The sequence below is a fragment of the Chlorocebus sabaeus genome, chromosome X, assembly GCF_047675955.1.
Source record: "Chlorocebus sabaeus isolate Y175 chromosome X, mChlSab1.0.hap1, whole genome shotgun sequence".
NCBI lineage: Eukaryota > Metazoa > Chordata > Mammalia > Primates > Cercopithecidae > Chlorocebus > Chlorocebus sabaeus.
Window position 1 is genome coordinate 102,083,083 of NC_132933.1, and position 15,675 is coordinate 102,098,757.

Below are 15,675 nucleotides of genomic sequence, written 5' to 3' on the forward strand. Positions count from 1 at the left end.
TTCCTTTAGATATGATTAGTAGTGTTTTGCTTGATGCTCTCAAGATTTTTTCTTTATCTTTAGTTTTAATATTTTAAATATGATGTATCTGGGTGTGGATCATTGAGTTTCTTCTACTGGAGTTTGTTGAACCTTTTGGATTTGTAAATTAGCCTCATTCATCAAATACGAGAAGGTCGTTGTCATTATTTTTCTAATTTTTTTTGAGTCTCTTTATTTCCTCTCCTTAAGGTACTTGTAATATATGTATGTTTGTGTGCTTAATGGTGTACCATATTTCTCTGAGACTCTGTTTCTCTTTATTTTTTTTCTGTTCATTTTCTATAATCTCCATTCATCTGTATTCAAGTTTATTGATTCTTTCTTCTGCCAACTGAAATCTACTCTTGAATTGCTCTAGTGAATATTTCATTTGGGTTATTCTGTTTTCAACTCCAGAATGCTCTCTTGTTCTCTTTATAATTTCTGTCTCTTTTTCTATTCTCTATGTGATGGATTTTTATCATACTTTTCTTTCATTCTTTAAGCATGCTTTCTTTCAGCTGTTTAAATGTATTTATAATAGCTGCTTTATAGTCTTGGGTAAGTCCAACATTTGGACTCCGTCAAAAGCAGTTTCTTTTACCTGCTTTTCTTCCTATGTATGGGCTGTGCTTTCCTCTTTGTTTCATATATTGTAATTTCTTTTGAAAACTGGACATTTAAAATAATATGTGATCTCTTTGTCACATCAGTGATATGTGTAGCAGCTTTAAGTAATGACCATCTCCCACCCCCACCCCCAATTTCTGGGAGTTGTTGTTATTTGTTTGGTTGTCTGTTTATTTTTTGACTTGTCTAGGCTAATTCTGTGAAGTCTATTTCCACCAGTGTATGCAGCCTCTAATGTCCATGCCCCAATTTTTTTTTCTTTGTTCTTATTTTTTATCCTGTCTTCTTAGGGGTCACTCTTGGGCCCACATGAACCATTTAATCACCAAAGATTGTGATTACTCCCCTTAGCCAGTTAGACTCTTTACTTTTGAATGTATGCGTAGCTTTGAGTTTGTTTTCACAGTTGAGGGTGTTTATGATTTTTTTTTACATTTAGCCAGATGTTCTCTCTCTGGTCTCTTCTATGAGGGTGCAGCCTTGGGCATGCACACAATGTTCCAGACCACTAGGGGTTAGTTTTACTTTGTTTTTAGACCTGAATTCCTAGAAGCAGCCCCTGGGTCAGAATAGCCTATTGTTCAGCCAGTGTTTTCAGGAGTTGTACATAAGCCCCTTGATCTAATGGATCTGTGTGCGGCTTGGAGAACACTTTCAAGTCTGCCTTCCTTCTAACTCTGATTGCTTCTGAGTAGGTGTAGCCTAGCATATGCACACAGGCTTTCAGACTTCCAGTGATGTTGGTGACCCCAGGAGGTCTCTGCTTGGCTATTTCTTTTTTTTTTTTTTTTTCTGGAGACGGAGTCTCACTCTGTTGCCCAGGCTGGAGTGCAGTGGCTCAATCTTGGCTCACTGCAAGCTCTGCCTCTCGGGTTCACGCCATTCTCCTGCCTCAGTCTCCCGAGTAGCTGGGACTACAGGCACCCACCACCACACCCGGCTAATTTTTTGTATTTTTAGTAGAGATGGGGTTTCACTGTGTTAGCCAGGATGGTCTGGATCTCCTGACTTCGTGATCTGCCCGCCTCAGCCTCCCAAAGTGCTCAGATTTTGGCTATTTCCATGGCTCTGTCTTTTAAACTTCTGATCAGTTTGCATTTCACTAGTATCATGGAGCTACCAACCTTCTTGAAATTGCTCACCAAGATCTCCATTGATGTGATAACATCATCGACATAAACTTCTCCATATTCTGTTCCAAATAAAGTCAATCCCCTCAGGCAGAACTGCTAAAGCTTCCTGTTTTTATTACCTGTCTCTCCCTCTGGGCAGAAGCTGTGGATCATTGCACTGGAGCTGAATGCAGCAAGAGTGGCCTGTTTCTTCTAGATTGACACCCCTGCTATATGAGCAAGTTCTAGTATAGGGTATATTAGTTCATTTTCACACTGCTATAAAGAACTACCTGAGACTGGGTAATTTATGAAGAAAAAAGGTTTAATTGACTCACAGTTTCACATGGCTGGGGAGGCCTCAGGAAACTTACAATCATCCGGAAGGTGAAGCGAAAGCAAGGAACATCTTACATGGCAGCAGGAGAGAGAGAGAGTGAGGAAGTGCCACACTTTAAAACCATGAGCTCTTGTGAGAACTGACTCACTGTCATGAGAACAGCATGGGGGAAACTGCCCCCATGATTCAGTCACCTCCCACCAGGTCCCTTCCTTGACAGATGGGGATTACAATTCAAGATGAGTTTTGGGTGGGACACAGAGCCAAACCATATCATTCTGCCCTGACCCCTCCCAAATCTCATGTCCTTTTCACATTTCAAAACCAATTATGCCTTCCTAACAATTCCCCAAAGTCTTAACTCATTCCAGCATTAACTCAAAAGCCCAATTCCAAAGTCCCATCCTAGACCAGGCAAGTTCCCTCTGCCTATGAGCCTGTAAAATCACATACAAGCTAGTTACTCTCAAGATACAATGGGAGTATGGGCATTAGGTAAATGTTCCCATTCCAAATAGTAGAAACTGGCCAAAACAAAGGGCCCACAGGCCCCATGCAAATCTGAAACTCAGAAAGGTATTCATTAAATCTTAAAGCTCCAAAACAATCTCCTTTGACTCCATGTCTCACATCCACAGCATAGTGATGCAGGAGGTGCTCCTAAGGCCTTGGGCAGCTCCACCCCTGTGGCTCTGTAGGGTACAGCCCCCGTGGCTGCTTTCATGGGCTGACATTGAATGCCTGTGACTTTTCCAGGTTGTATAGTGCAAGCTGTCAGTGGATCTACCATTCTGGAGTCTGGATGACAGTGGCTCTCTTCTCACAACTCCAATAGGCAGTGCCTCAGTGGGGACTCTGTGTGGGATCTCTGACCCCACGTTTCCCTTCCACACTGCCCTAGTAGAGGTTCTGCCCCACAGCAGAATTCTGCCTGGACATCCAGGCATTTTCATACATGCTCTGAAATCTAGGCAGAGGTTCCAGAACCTCATCTCTTGTCTTCTGTGCACTTATAGGCCCAACATCATGTGGAAGCCACCAAGGTTTGGGGCTTGCACCCTCTGAAGCAATGGCCTGAGCTGTACGTTTTTTCCTTTTAGCCATGCCTGGAGCTGGAGTGGCTGGGATGCAGGGCACCATGTCCTGAGGCTGCATAATGCAGTGGAGCCCTGGGCCCGGCCCATGAAGCCATTTTTCCCTCCTAGGCCTCCAGGCTTGTAATGGGAGGGGCTGCCATGAAGATCTTTGAAATGCCTTGGAGACATTTTCTCCATTGTCTCGGTGATCAGCATTTGGCTCCTTGTTACTTATGCAAATTTCTATAGCACACTTGAATTTCTCCCCAGAAAATGGGTTTTTCTTTTCTACTGCATGCTCAGGCTGCAAATTTTCCAAACTTTTATGCTCTACTTCCCTTTTAAACATAAGTTCCAATTTCAAATCATCTCTTTGTGAATGCATATACTGTACGCTTTTAGAAAAAGCCAGGTCACTTCTTTAACACTTTGCTGCTCAGAAGTTTCTTCTGCCAGGTACACTAAATCATCCCTTAAGTTCAAAGTTCCACAGACCTCTAGGGCAGGGGCAATGCCACCAGTCTCTTCACTAAAGCATAGCAAGAGTGACCTTTGCTCCAGTTCCCAATAAGTTCTTCATTCTATCTGAGACCACTGCAGCCTGGACTTCATTGTCCATAAACCATCAATCAGCATGTTGGTCAAAACAATTCAACACGTCTCTAGGAAGTTCCAAACTTTCCCACATCTTCCTGTCTCTTCTGAGCCCTCCAAACTGTTCCAAACTCTGCCTGTTACCCAGTTTCAAAGTCACTTCCACATTTTCAGGTTATCTTTATAGCAGTGCCCCATTCCCAGGACCAATCTTCTATATTAGTTTGTTTTCACACTGCTATAAAGAACTACCTGAGACTGGGTAATTTATGAAGAAGAGACGTTTAATTGACTCACAGTTCCACATGGCTGGGGAGGCCTCAGGAAATTTACAATCATGGCAGAAGGTGAAGGAAAAGCAAGGCACATCTTGCATAGCAGCAGGAAAGAGAGAGAGGAAGTGCCCCACTTTAAACTTGTCAGCTCTTGTGAGAACTCATTCACTATCACGAGAACAGCATGGGAGAGACTGCCCTCATGGTCCAATTACCTCCCACCAGGTTCCTCCTTAAGACGTGGGGATTACAATTTGAGATGAGATTTGGGTGGGAACACAGAGCCAAACCATATCAGAGGGAGATATGGCCCTGATATTCTCTGCTTGCACCTCCCACCATGGAACCTATGCCCTATGAGCAAGTTGTGGTGAGGTGATTGGGGCCCTAGTATTCTTGGCCTGCTTTGCCAGAGCAGAGCCCTTGGCTTTTGAGTGGAGCTAGGTAGGGGGAAGGAGACCCAGTCCACTCAGCTACACCTTCCTAGAATAGCACTTTCATAACAAGGGCCTACTGAGGATAAGAGGTGCCAGTGGATTTCCCCTTCTGGGGTAAAACCCTAGAATAAACTTAGCCTGGGTCTTAGCCTTGACTATGAGCTGGGGATAAAGGGAGCCTTCCTCTTTTTTTAGCCACATCTATCTGCCTTGTATCCATAAAACTGGGATAGAGATGGGTTAGGAACAGGTCATGTCTCAGATGCCACTGACTCCTGTTGTTCTTACCAAAATTCACTTAGTTTACTTGAATAAACGTTTCTTCACTTTCGATAAGCCATTAGAACAATTTCCAGAGACTTTAAATAGTTGGGTTTTTGTGTAATTTTTACTAGCTAAATGTTTCTCTGGAGAGAGGATCCACCGAGCTCCTCATATCCCTATTCTGGAAGTTCTACCGGCAGTGATTTCTTATATATAATACCAAAGGCATAAGTGATGAAAAGATGGATAAATATTGTACTTAGTCAAAATTAGAAACTTTTGTTCTTTAAAAGACACTGTCAAGAAACTGAAAGGGGGTCAGGCACAGTGGCTCCCGCCTGTAACCCCAGCACTTTGGGAGGCCGAGACGGGTGGATCACCTGAGGTCAGGAGTTCGAGACCAGCCTGACCAACATGGAGAAACCCCGTCTCTACTAAAAATACCAAAAAAAAAAAAAAAAAAAAAAAAATTAGTCGGGCGTTGTGGCACATGCCTGTCATCCCAGCTACTCAGGAGGCTGAGGCAGGAGAATCGCTTGAACCCAGGAGGTGGAGGTTGCGGTGAGCCAAGATCACGCCATTGCACTCCAGCCTGGGCAACAAGAGCGAAACTCTGTCTTTAAAAAAAAAAAAGAAAGAAAAGAAAAAGAAAGGAAGGAAGGAAGAAAGAAACTGAAAGGACAATTTATATTAGTTTTCTATTGCTGTTATAGTAAATTACCACAAACTTAGTAGCTTAAAACAATACAAATTTATCATTTTATAGTTCTGTACATTAGAAATATGACATGGGTCTCACTGGGCTAAAACTAACATGTCAGCAGGGCTCATTTTTTTCTGGAGGCTCAAGGAGAGAACTTCCTTGCCTTTTTTAGCTTCTAGAGGTTGCCCATATTCCTTGGCTCCTGGCTGTCTTCTTCCATCTTCAAAACCAGTAACTTTGCATTTCTCTGGACCTTTTTTTGTAGTCACATTTCCCTATGACCACAGCCAGTAAGGGTTCTCCCTTTTTAAGAGTTTGTGTGATCAGACTCTCCCCATTTCAAGATCCTTAACATAATCACATCTGCAAAGTCTCTTTTACCATGTAAAGTAACACATTCACAGGTTCCAGGGACTAGAACGTAGACATCAATGGAGGTCATTGCCCTGACTATCACAGCAACCAACAGAATAGGAGAAAATATTTGCAAAACATCTAATAAGGAACTTGTATCCTTACTATAAAGAACTTTTGCAACTCAATAATAAAAAGACAAATAACCCATTAAAATGAGCCAAGGATGTGAATAAACATCTCTCCAAAGAAAATGTACAAATGACCAATATGCACAGGAAAAGATGCTGAACATAATTATTCACTAAGGAAATGGAAGCAAAATCAAAATTACATACTATTTCTCACCCACTGGAATGGCTATAATAAAAAAGATGGATGATAGAAAATGCTGGTGAGGATGTGACCAAAAGTGCAACCTTCATATATGTTGGTGAAGAGGTGTCATTGTCTGTGATAAATACCCAGGGTTTGTCATCTCGTGCCAATAAAATGTAGGACATGGACACACATGAGGAGTTTAGGAGCAGAGGTTTAATAAGCAAAAAAAAAAAAAAAAAAAAGAAAGAAAGAAAGAAAGGAGAAGAGCTCTCTCTCTAGGGAGTGAGAGGGGCTTCCAAAAGGAAAAGACCAGCTGGTGGTGGAGTGCGCCAGATTTTATAGGCAGGCTTGAGGAGGTGGTGTCTGATTTACCTAGGGCCCACAAATTGGTTCAATCAAGTGTGACATTTACATAGAATGTGGGGAAGGCTGGCCACCCCACCCTAATCTTATGCAAATTGGCATTCCACTTGACGGGCACCATCTTGTCTGCTCCTTACTGTACGTGTGGCTGGCAAAGCGGGAAGGGAAGTTGGAGCTGCCATTTTGAACAAGCCTAGTCCCAGGTAGCTTTTTCCTGCTGGCATTCACCCGTGCAAGCTTCCAGCTTGCTTGTCTATGTCTGCAGCTCGATTTTACAGGCTGCTCTTTGTTAGAAAATGATTTTGGGGCTACTTTTCTTTAAAAAGGAAAACCTTTCCAAGGACTCCCATACCCTCATTATCTGCCTAAGTAATTTCTTCTTAACTCCTATCTCATTGGTAGGAATATAAAATGATTCCCTTTGGAAAACATGTTGGCAGTTCCTTGTCATTTTAGCTTAAATTGCTCTATGACCCAGCAATTCCACTCCTGGATATTTACCCAAAAGAAATGAAAACATTTGACCACACAGAAATTTGTCCAAAAATGTACATGGCAGCATTATTTGTAATAGTCAAAATGTGGAAATATACAAATGCCCATCAACTGGCAAATGGATAAACAAAATGTGGTATACCCACACCATACAATGGCATATTATTCAGCAATAAAAAGAATAAAAGTACATGCAACGACATGGATGAAACTTAAAAACGTTATGCTACGTTAAATAAATCAGACACAAAATACCACATACAGTACTATATGATTCCATTTATAGTAAAAGGCAAATCTACAGAGGCAAAAAGTGATTTGTGGTTGCTTAGGGCTGGGAGTGGGAACATGGACTGACCGTATGTGAGCTCAAAGCTCTGGTCATCAGCACCTGCTACAGCCCCAGTATACCCTCAAGGTGTGGACTCTCCCCTCTAACCAAGGAAATTAAAGCATCAGAATGAACCAAAAGCATTTAATGGGTAAAGGCAGCCAGCAGTACACTCATAGGAAGCCCACACTCCTAAAGAACAGGAGGGTCTTGCAGAAACCACCCAGGCCTGTTTGTTTCTCCCTCTGTTTCTCTCTCTGTTTCTGTCTCTCTCTCGCTCGCTCGCTCGCTCTCTCCCTCCCTCCCCCCACACATTTCTGAAATAGAGCCCAGATGAGAAACTGCTCATGTGTATGCCTGTCCCATTTGAGAATAGTAGATTGAGACTCATGGGAGTTTTATTCCTGAAATCCCAATTGCAGGAAAAAGATTAGCAGAACAGGTTTTATTTCATTTTCTATCCCCCTCCCTTTCCATCATTTCCCTTGAGATCACATATGTTAATAAGTAGCATGTAGGGAAGCACTGATTATTTCTTAATTAATACCTTTACAGTTTCTTTTTGAGGACAATGGAGATGTTCTAAAATTAGGTTGTGGTGATGGTTGTACAACTCTTTAAATATACTAAAAAATAATTGCATTTCACTTAAATGGATGAATTTTATGGTATGGTAACTTTATTGTGTGAAAATTATATCTCAATAAAGCTATACATTAAGAAACAATCAGTACTTCCCTACATGCTACTTATTGATGTATGCTATCTCAAGGGAAATGATGGAAAGGGAGGGAGATAGAAAATAAAATAAAACCTGCTCTCCTAATCTTTTTTCTGCAATTGAGATTTCTGGAATGAAATTGCCCATGAGTCAGAATCTACTGTTCTCAGATGGGACAGACATACACATGAACGGGTTTTTCATCTGGGTTCTATTTCAGAAATTCATGGAGAGAGAGAGAGAGATGAAAGGAAGGATGGACGGAAGGAAGGAAGCAAGCCTGGAAGGCTTTTGCAAGACCCTCCTGTTATTTAGGAGTGTGGGATTCCCATGAGTGTACTGCTGGCTGCCTTTACCCATTAAATGCTTTTGGTTCATTTTAATGCTTTAATTTCCTTGGTTAAAGGGAGAGTCCACACCTTAGGGCTGTGCTGGGGTTTTAGCAGGTACTGATAACCAGAGGAAAATCTACTGAGTGCTAAGTGCAGACAAGTCAAGGACTGAAGCTGGCCTGAGAGTCAGGGGGCCCCTTCCCTTAGCTAGGTTTTTGCCTAACTTCTATACACTTGCTTTAGCTAAAGCCCCACCCCCAGCAGCCACATTCCCTGGCCTTCCCATAATACTGCTGTGGCCCCCCATGCTAGATTTCCCTCCTTCCTCTGGACTTCTCTAGAAACATCTTTTCTGCATTGCTGCAACCTTTCATTTTAACTCCCTCTCTGCTATTACTTAACTCAAGGACAGAGGAAATAGCTGCAGTCCAGAAACAGAATAAAGCAAAGAAGAAAGAAAGAGAAAAAGCCCCAAACTCCTCCCAAATCTTTAAGAAAACAATTCTGTAGGATTTGGTTGGGAATTGCCATGCAATGTGGGGAATGTGAAACATGTGCTAATCATGGCCCTTTCTGCTTGGATCCTACCTGACTTCTCTCCACCACCCCCAGCCAGCTGGGCTAGGCTAGGCCCAGGGGAGCCACAAAGCCGCCAGCTTAGAAAATGGAGACAAATGAGGAGGCCCCAGAGGACAAAGCAAGACTTGTTACTAGTTTTTAGGCCAAAGCAACACATGCAGTATTTAAGGGCTATGGGGGTAGATGTTACAAAGTCTGGAATCCTAGCTTTGAGGTTAAAGATTGAGGCTGATTTGCAGTGACTGTGTCAGAGGTGTTTGAACCAGAGCCACTCTATCTTGAATAGAAGCTGGGTAAAATGAGGCTGAGACCTGCTGGGCTGCATTCCCAGGAGGTTAAGGCATTCTTAGCACAGGATGAGGCAGGAGCTCGGCACAAGATACAGGTCCTAAAGACCTTGCTGATAAAACAGTTTGCATTAAAGAAGTCAGCCAAAACCAAGATGGCGACCAGAGTGACCTCTGGTTGTTCTCACTGTTACACTCCCACCAGCACCATGACAGTTTACAAATGCCATGCAACATCGGGAAGTTACCCTATATAGTCTAAAAAGGAGAGGCATGAATAATCCACCCCTTGTTTAGCATATCATCAAGAGATAACCATAAAAATGGGCAACCAGCAGCCCTCGGGTCTGCTCTGCCTACAGATTAACCATTCCTTATTCTTTTACTTCCTTAATAAACTTGCTTTCACTTTATGGACTCACTCTGAATTCTTTCTTGTGCGAGATCCAAGAACCCTCTCTTGGGGTCTGGGTCCAGACCCCTTTCTGGTAATGACTGTTCTGGAGTCAGTAGTTTCTGAGCTAGGCCTCACTTGGTTCATCCCCATGACTCTTGCCTTGATTATTGCCAGATTTTCCTGGCTCAGTGTCCCTACGTGCAGTCAGTGCCACAGTGATCTTTTCAAAACAGAGATCAGAGATCGATATCAATACTCCCTCTCTTCTAGTCTGTCTCAAGTCCAGGAGAAAATCCACGTTCCCTAACATGGCATATGAAAAGAAACCCTTTATAATCTGGCCTTAGTTGCTCTTGCTTCATATTCTATCACCTGTCCTTACCCTCAGGTGATCCCACAAAACTATTTATATTTTCTTGAACTTTTTTTTTCTTGCCCACATCAGTGCCTTTCCATCTGCTATTCCTTCAGCCGGGAATGAATGCGCTTTCCTTCTTTTTCTCCGTTAGGCTATAATCCCACTCTTCATTTAAGACAAGGTGCCTCTATGAAACCTTAGGCTTGCTAGCAAGGGGTTTTCAGCTTTCTTCTTGTTGCCAGATCTCACTGAACATACCTTGGGAAGGCAGAGTTGTGCAATGGAAAGAACCTACATGATAGAGTCAGACAGACTATGGGATGATGAATAAAAGACTTAGTCTCTCAGTTTCTTCATCTGTAAAATGGGAGTATGAATCACTACAAGGCAAAAAGGTTTATATTGGTAAGTGCCAAGCACAGTACTTGATACATAGTAGTATCTTGGCAATATTGCCCAGTAGTACTTGGGCAATATTGTATGTTGTAGAACAAACAGAAAAATGATTCCTTTACTCTCAGCTGGGGACTCTAAGGAGGAGTTTCTCACCAGACAACTAAGTGGATGGTGTTCCCTAGGGCCTGCTTACCTGTCTTCTTGGGGTTCACCTGCCTTTGGTTACCCTCATGTCTAAACGATATTTTGCAATTATCCTGCCTTGTTGGGAGCAGCCATCAGCTGCTTTCCCATTCATGTCCCTTAAAAATCTGTGTAGGCAATCACTAGAGGAGAGGGAAGAAATTTTTGCATCCCCTTCTTTTCTTCCCCATGTCCTTGTCTTGCCCCCAAGCCTCAAACAGATTGTTTAGCAGTCACTTCATGTCAGCCTTACTCCTTCCTGTGAACATGCTCCCCTTAATCTTTTTTCTGCAATTGAGATTTCAGAAATGAAATTGCCTATGAGTGGGAATCTACTGTTCTCATATTGGAATGGACATACACATTAGCTGGTTTCTCATCTGGACTCTATTTCAGAAATGTACACAAGATGTCAAAAATATACCACTTGGAACCAGAGCAATATTTATTTTGAAAAAATTAGAGAGAAAAGTTTCCTTGCTTCAATTCCTACTGGAATGTAAAATAACTATGTGCTGATGCTGCATCTTGACAGCATTGAGTTAGTTACCCTCAGGGTCACTAGATGAGTGGTGCATAGACACACATGCACACACATATGTGCACACACACAAAGACACATATTCAGAGTGCTTTGTTGTTGACTGGAAATTGCAGGCAGTCTGATGCCAGAGTTAGGCTTTAATGGATCAAGCCATCCATTAACAACACTTTAGTAAGTGTTCCCTTATGTGCCAAATCTTGTGCTAGGCGGGGAGAAGAAAAGGACAAGTCACAGATGGAGTAATCTGAACACAACATGAGAGTATAAAGCACTAACACATTAATACTGAGAGTAAATATTTAAAGAAGGAGTTGAGGTTACCGAACTATAGTTACCAGGGAAAATTTCCTGGAGGGAATGGTGAGACCTGAGCAAGGACTTGGAAGATAAAATTGGTGACTCTGAGTTATCCACAGAATTCTCTTAGAAATGACTATTAGAATAGATAGAATGAATATTATTTTGCAACAGAAATGATCTGAAATTGTATCTGAAGGAGGTTATGTGGAAGATTGAGAGGAACATGGGACCAAGAAGTAGAAGGCATCTTAGTCCTAGAGTCACTACTGACTCATTGTGAATGACCTTAGGCAAGTCCTTTCTCTTTGAAGGACTTTTCCTGTCTCTACATTGGAGCTAAATAATATCAGCCTTACTGACCTCCTAGAACTATTGTTAAGAGAACAAATGAGATAATTGTGTGACTGTGCTTGGAAAAATAGAGAAGACTGTCCAAAAATATAGTTTGGGTTTATGAAGGCAGAGTTTATACCATAGCCATTCTCTTGCAGCTGGGAATAGGATGACCTCAGTATTTGAATGAATTTTTCTTGGCAGGCCTCTTGCCTGCCATAATTACAACCTGCCAGCCACTAGTTGAGTATACATACTGAAGCAGGATCTGCACACAAGCATGCATGTGTGTGTGTAAGTTTGCATTGGGCTAGGAGATTGTAGCCATGAGAATAAAAAGACTGGAGGATTCTTAGAAACCAAGAAGATCTATAGAAATGGAGATTTATGTAATCATCTTTGGGCCTGCCACTTCAGTAATTCGGGACATCATCCATCTTCCTTGGTGTATGACAAAGCCTTCCTGCTTATCTGTCTGACTTCATGCTGCCCCAATCTAGCCCATCTTCCACACTGTTGCTAAAGTGTGTTTCCAACCCAATGACATTTTGGGGCTCCTGGATGACCACAAAGTAGCACTCATGCTCATTCACATGACATAGAAGCAGGGCTGTATTTAACTAGTATTCACTGATATGACCACACTTCTTGTTAAAATTATGGGATCCTTTGATACCAGCTGCTTCTTTGAGCCCCTTCAAGACCCCTCCTGCTGCCCCAGCTGCCTTTCCCCACTCTTGGACCCAGCCACTAAAGGGTTAGTGCCCAGCACAGCAAGGGACCTGGAGGACATTGTTCCATGCACTGACCTGCATATATTCTGCCTTGTTGGTGCTGCTGCTGCTATACTGGTTTTTATATATGTTTAGGATTACTTTTGCATTCATGATTCATCTCATCCCAGCACGTTTCCAGCTTATCTCTCACAACTTTTCCACACAGATATCAGCAACGTTGAAATTATTATATTCCATATCTGGATTTATGCGCCTGTCTCTACCACAATATTGGGAACTCTTTGAGAGTAGGGACAAGTGGCTTCCTCACCAATGTAGCCCCAAAGCCAAGCTCCAGACCCAGCACATAGTGGACACTCAGTATATGTTTGTGGCTTATCACAGAGGTTGTTGTTAGATGGAGCCATTCTGTTTGTAATCTTTTAAAAACCTCCAGGACCTAGGCCTGAACCTGGTGCAGGGCACTTTCTTGGTCTTCATGCAGACCTCATGAATGTTGTTCACATTTCCAGTGTTCTTGGAAGGGAGGGAAAGAGGAAGTATTATTTCCATTCTATTACTGGGGAAATGGAAGTATTCCAAGAGTACATCTCAGCCACACAATGAATGTTTAATGGAACTGAGATATAAAGTCATCTCTCTGGAACTTTTCCTTACCCACAGTGCCGGAAAGCCTTTTGGGATTTGGGGTGAAAACTGCTGCCCTAATGTGAGTAATTGAAGACTGCTGCCTTCTGGGGTGATGCTGGCTTGCAGTCTTTTTAAGGGGGCTGAAGGACTATCTGGTGGAAGTGATGTAAATGTTCTTGCCCCTTCTCTCCCAGCATTGCCAAGAGAGACATTGGTGTGTGGGGTTGAGGTGGAGAATACATTAAATCTCTTCTGATTTGTTGCTGGCTTCTGCTGCAACCAATTAACATGGCTTCAAGCCAGGCACGGCGGCTCATGCATGTAATCCCAGCACTTTGGGAGGCCGAGGTGGGCGGATCACGAGGTCAAGAGATAGATTGAGACCATCTTGGCCAACATGGTAAAACCCCATCTCTGATAAAAATACAAAAAATCAGCTGGGTGTGGTGGCATGCGCCTGTAGTCCCAGCTACTCGGGAGACTGAGGCAGGAGAATCACTTGAACCCGGGAGGTGGAGGTTGCAGTGAGCTGAGATCGCACCAACGCACTCCAGCCTGGTGACGGAGTGAGACTCTGTCTCAAACAAACAAACAAACAAACAAACAAAAACCATGGCTTTATAACTGGTGTTCCCTTCAGCAACAAGTTAACTTTTATTTCAGGAAACCCTCTGGCACCCTTTCTCTGAGACGGATCCTCCTTACCCCTACAAGAATAGTCCCTTGTAGTGAGCCAGCCTGGAAGTGCTGTAGAGAAGGCCAGACTGGGAGAATGTCTGGAGCCCTATCTTTATGAAATTTAGTCTTCCTAGGAAGCAGGCATCATACGTCAGGTATGACTCAGGCTGCAAGTAATTGAAACCCAGATTCTAACTGGCTTAAACAATTAGGAAATGTATTATCTCACATAACGAGAATTCTAGGGAAGAGGCAGGCTTTAAGATTGGTTGATTCAACTGTTCATGATGACTGTCGGCGGGTATCAGGGCACATCATTACTTTGTTCTTCTCTAGCTGAAGTGAGAGGAACCTAACAGCAAGTCAGTCCGGGAAACCATATAGGTATCAAAGTTTCTCAGTTCTATCTTTATAAAAAGGAGAGAAACATGGGCACTGGAAAACAATAGGGTAGATTCAAAGTATCCACTGAGTTCATATTAGCTGTGTGGCCTTAGACAGTCAGTTAATTGCTCCAAGCCAATTCCCTTATGTGTCAAATGGCAGTTGTTATAATATCTGACTTGCTTCTAAACAGGCTGTTGATAGGGGTCATGTGAAATAATGTGAAGACATTTGGTAAGTCACATAAGGTGCCATATACCTTTGAAACCTTTGTATGAAATTAATTATTTTTAATTGACATAAAAATTATATAGATTTATGGTGTACAACAGGATGTATTGAAATATGTAAACACTGTGGAATGGCTAAATTGAGCGAATTAACATATACATTACCTCATATACCTATCATTTTTTTGGTGAGAACACTTAAAATCTCTGTGATTTTCAAGAATATGATACATTGTTCTAATTATAGTCACTATGTTGTACAATACATCTCTTGAACTTATTCCTCCTATCTAACTGAAATTTTGTATCCTTTGACCAACATCTTCCCCAAACCCCTTCCCCCTGCTTCTCTGCCCCCACCGCTGGTAAACACCACTCTACTCTTTGATTCTAATAGTTCTAATAAGCTCTCACATATGAGTGAAATCATGCAATATTTGTCTTTCTGTACCTGGCTTATTTCACCTAACATAATGTCCTCCAGGTTCATCCATGTTGCCACAAATGATGGGATTTCCTTCATTTTTAAGGTTGAATAGTGTTTCTTTGTATATATTTACCACATTTTATTTATCCATTCATCCATTGATGGACACTTAGTATCTTGGCTATTGTGAATAATGCTGCCATGAATATGGGTATGCAGATATCTCTTCAAGATACTGGTTTCCTTTTTTTTTGGAATATATACCCAGAAGTAGGATGGTTGGATCATAGGGTAGTTTTGTTTTAATTTTTTGAGGAACTTTGATACTGTTTTTCATAATGGCTGCACTAATTTACATTCCCACCACCGCTGTGCAAGCCTCACCACAGCACCTCACCACCACCTTTCCTCCACAGCCTCACCAACACTTCCCTCTTGTCTTTTTGATAATAGCCATCCTAACAGGTATGAAGTGATATCTCATTGTGATTTTGATTTGTATTTCCCTGATGATTGGTGATGTTGAGCATATTTTTATATGCCTGCTGGCCATTTTCCATGTCTTCTTTTGAGGAATGTTTTGGCAGTTCTTTTGCCCATTTTTAATCAGGTTATTTGTTTTCTGAGGCCTTTTAAAAGTTACTATCATCAGAGAGGATGTGTAGACATAACACCTACTGTGTACAAGGCACTGTTAGATTGAAAGTTTAAAATAAAACCTGGGTACTAACCTTAAGTTTCCCCAAACAGTGCAACACACATCTACTAAGCACCCGTAGGTGTTGGGAACACAGGTATGAGAGAGACCCCCTGCCCAGTAGAGTAGGGGAGACAGACTTATGA

General features: G+C 42.2%; 1 protein-coding gene across 2 annotated transcripts in view; it reads left to right on the plus strand.

Annotated features, from left to right (window-relative positions):
- SHROOM4 (shroom family member 4) overlaps positions 1-15,675 on the plus strand; it is a 246,980-nt gene that overhangs the window by 82,944 nt on the left and 148,361 nt on the right. The gene's annotated exons all lie outside the window — the stretch shown is intronic.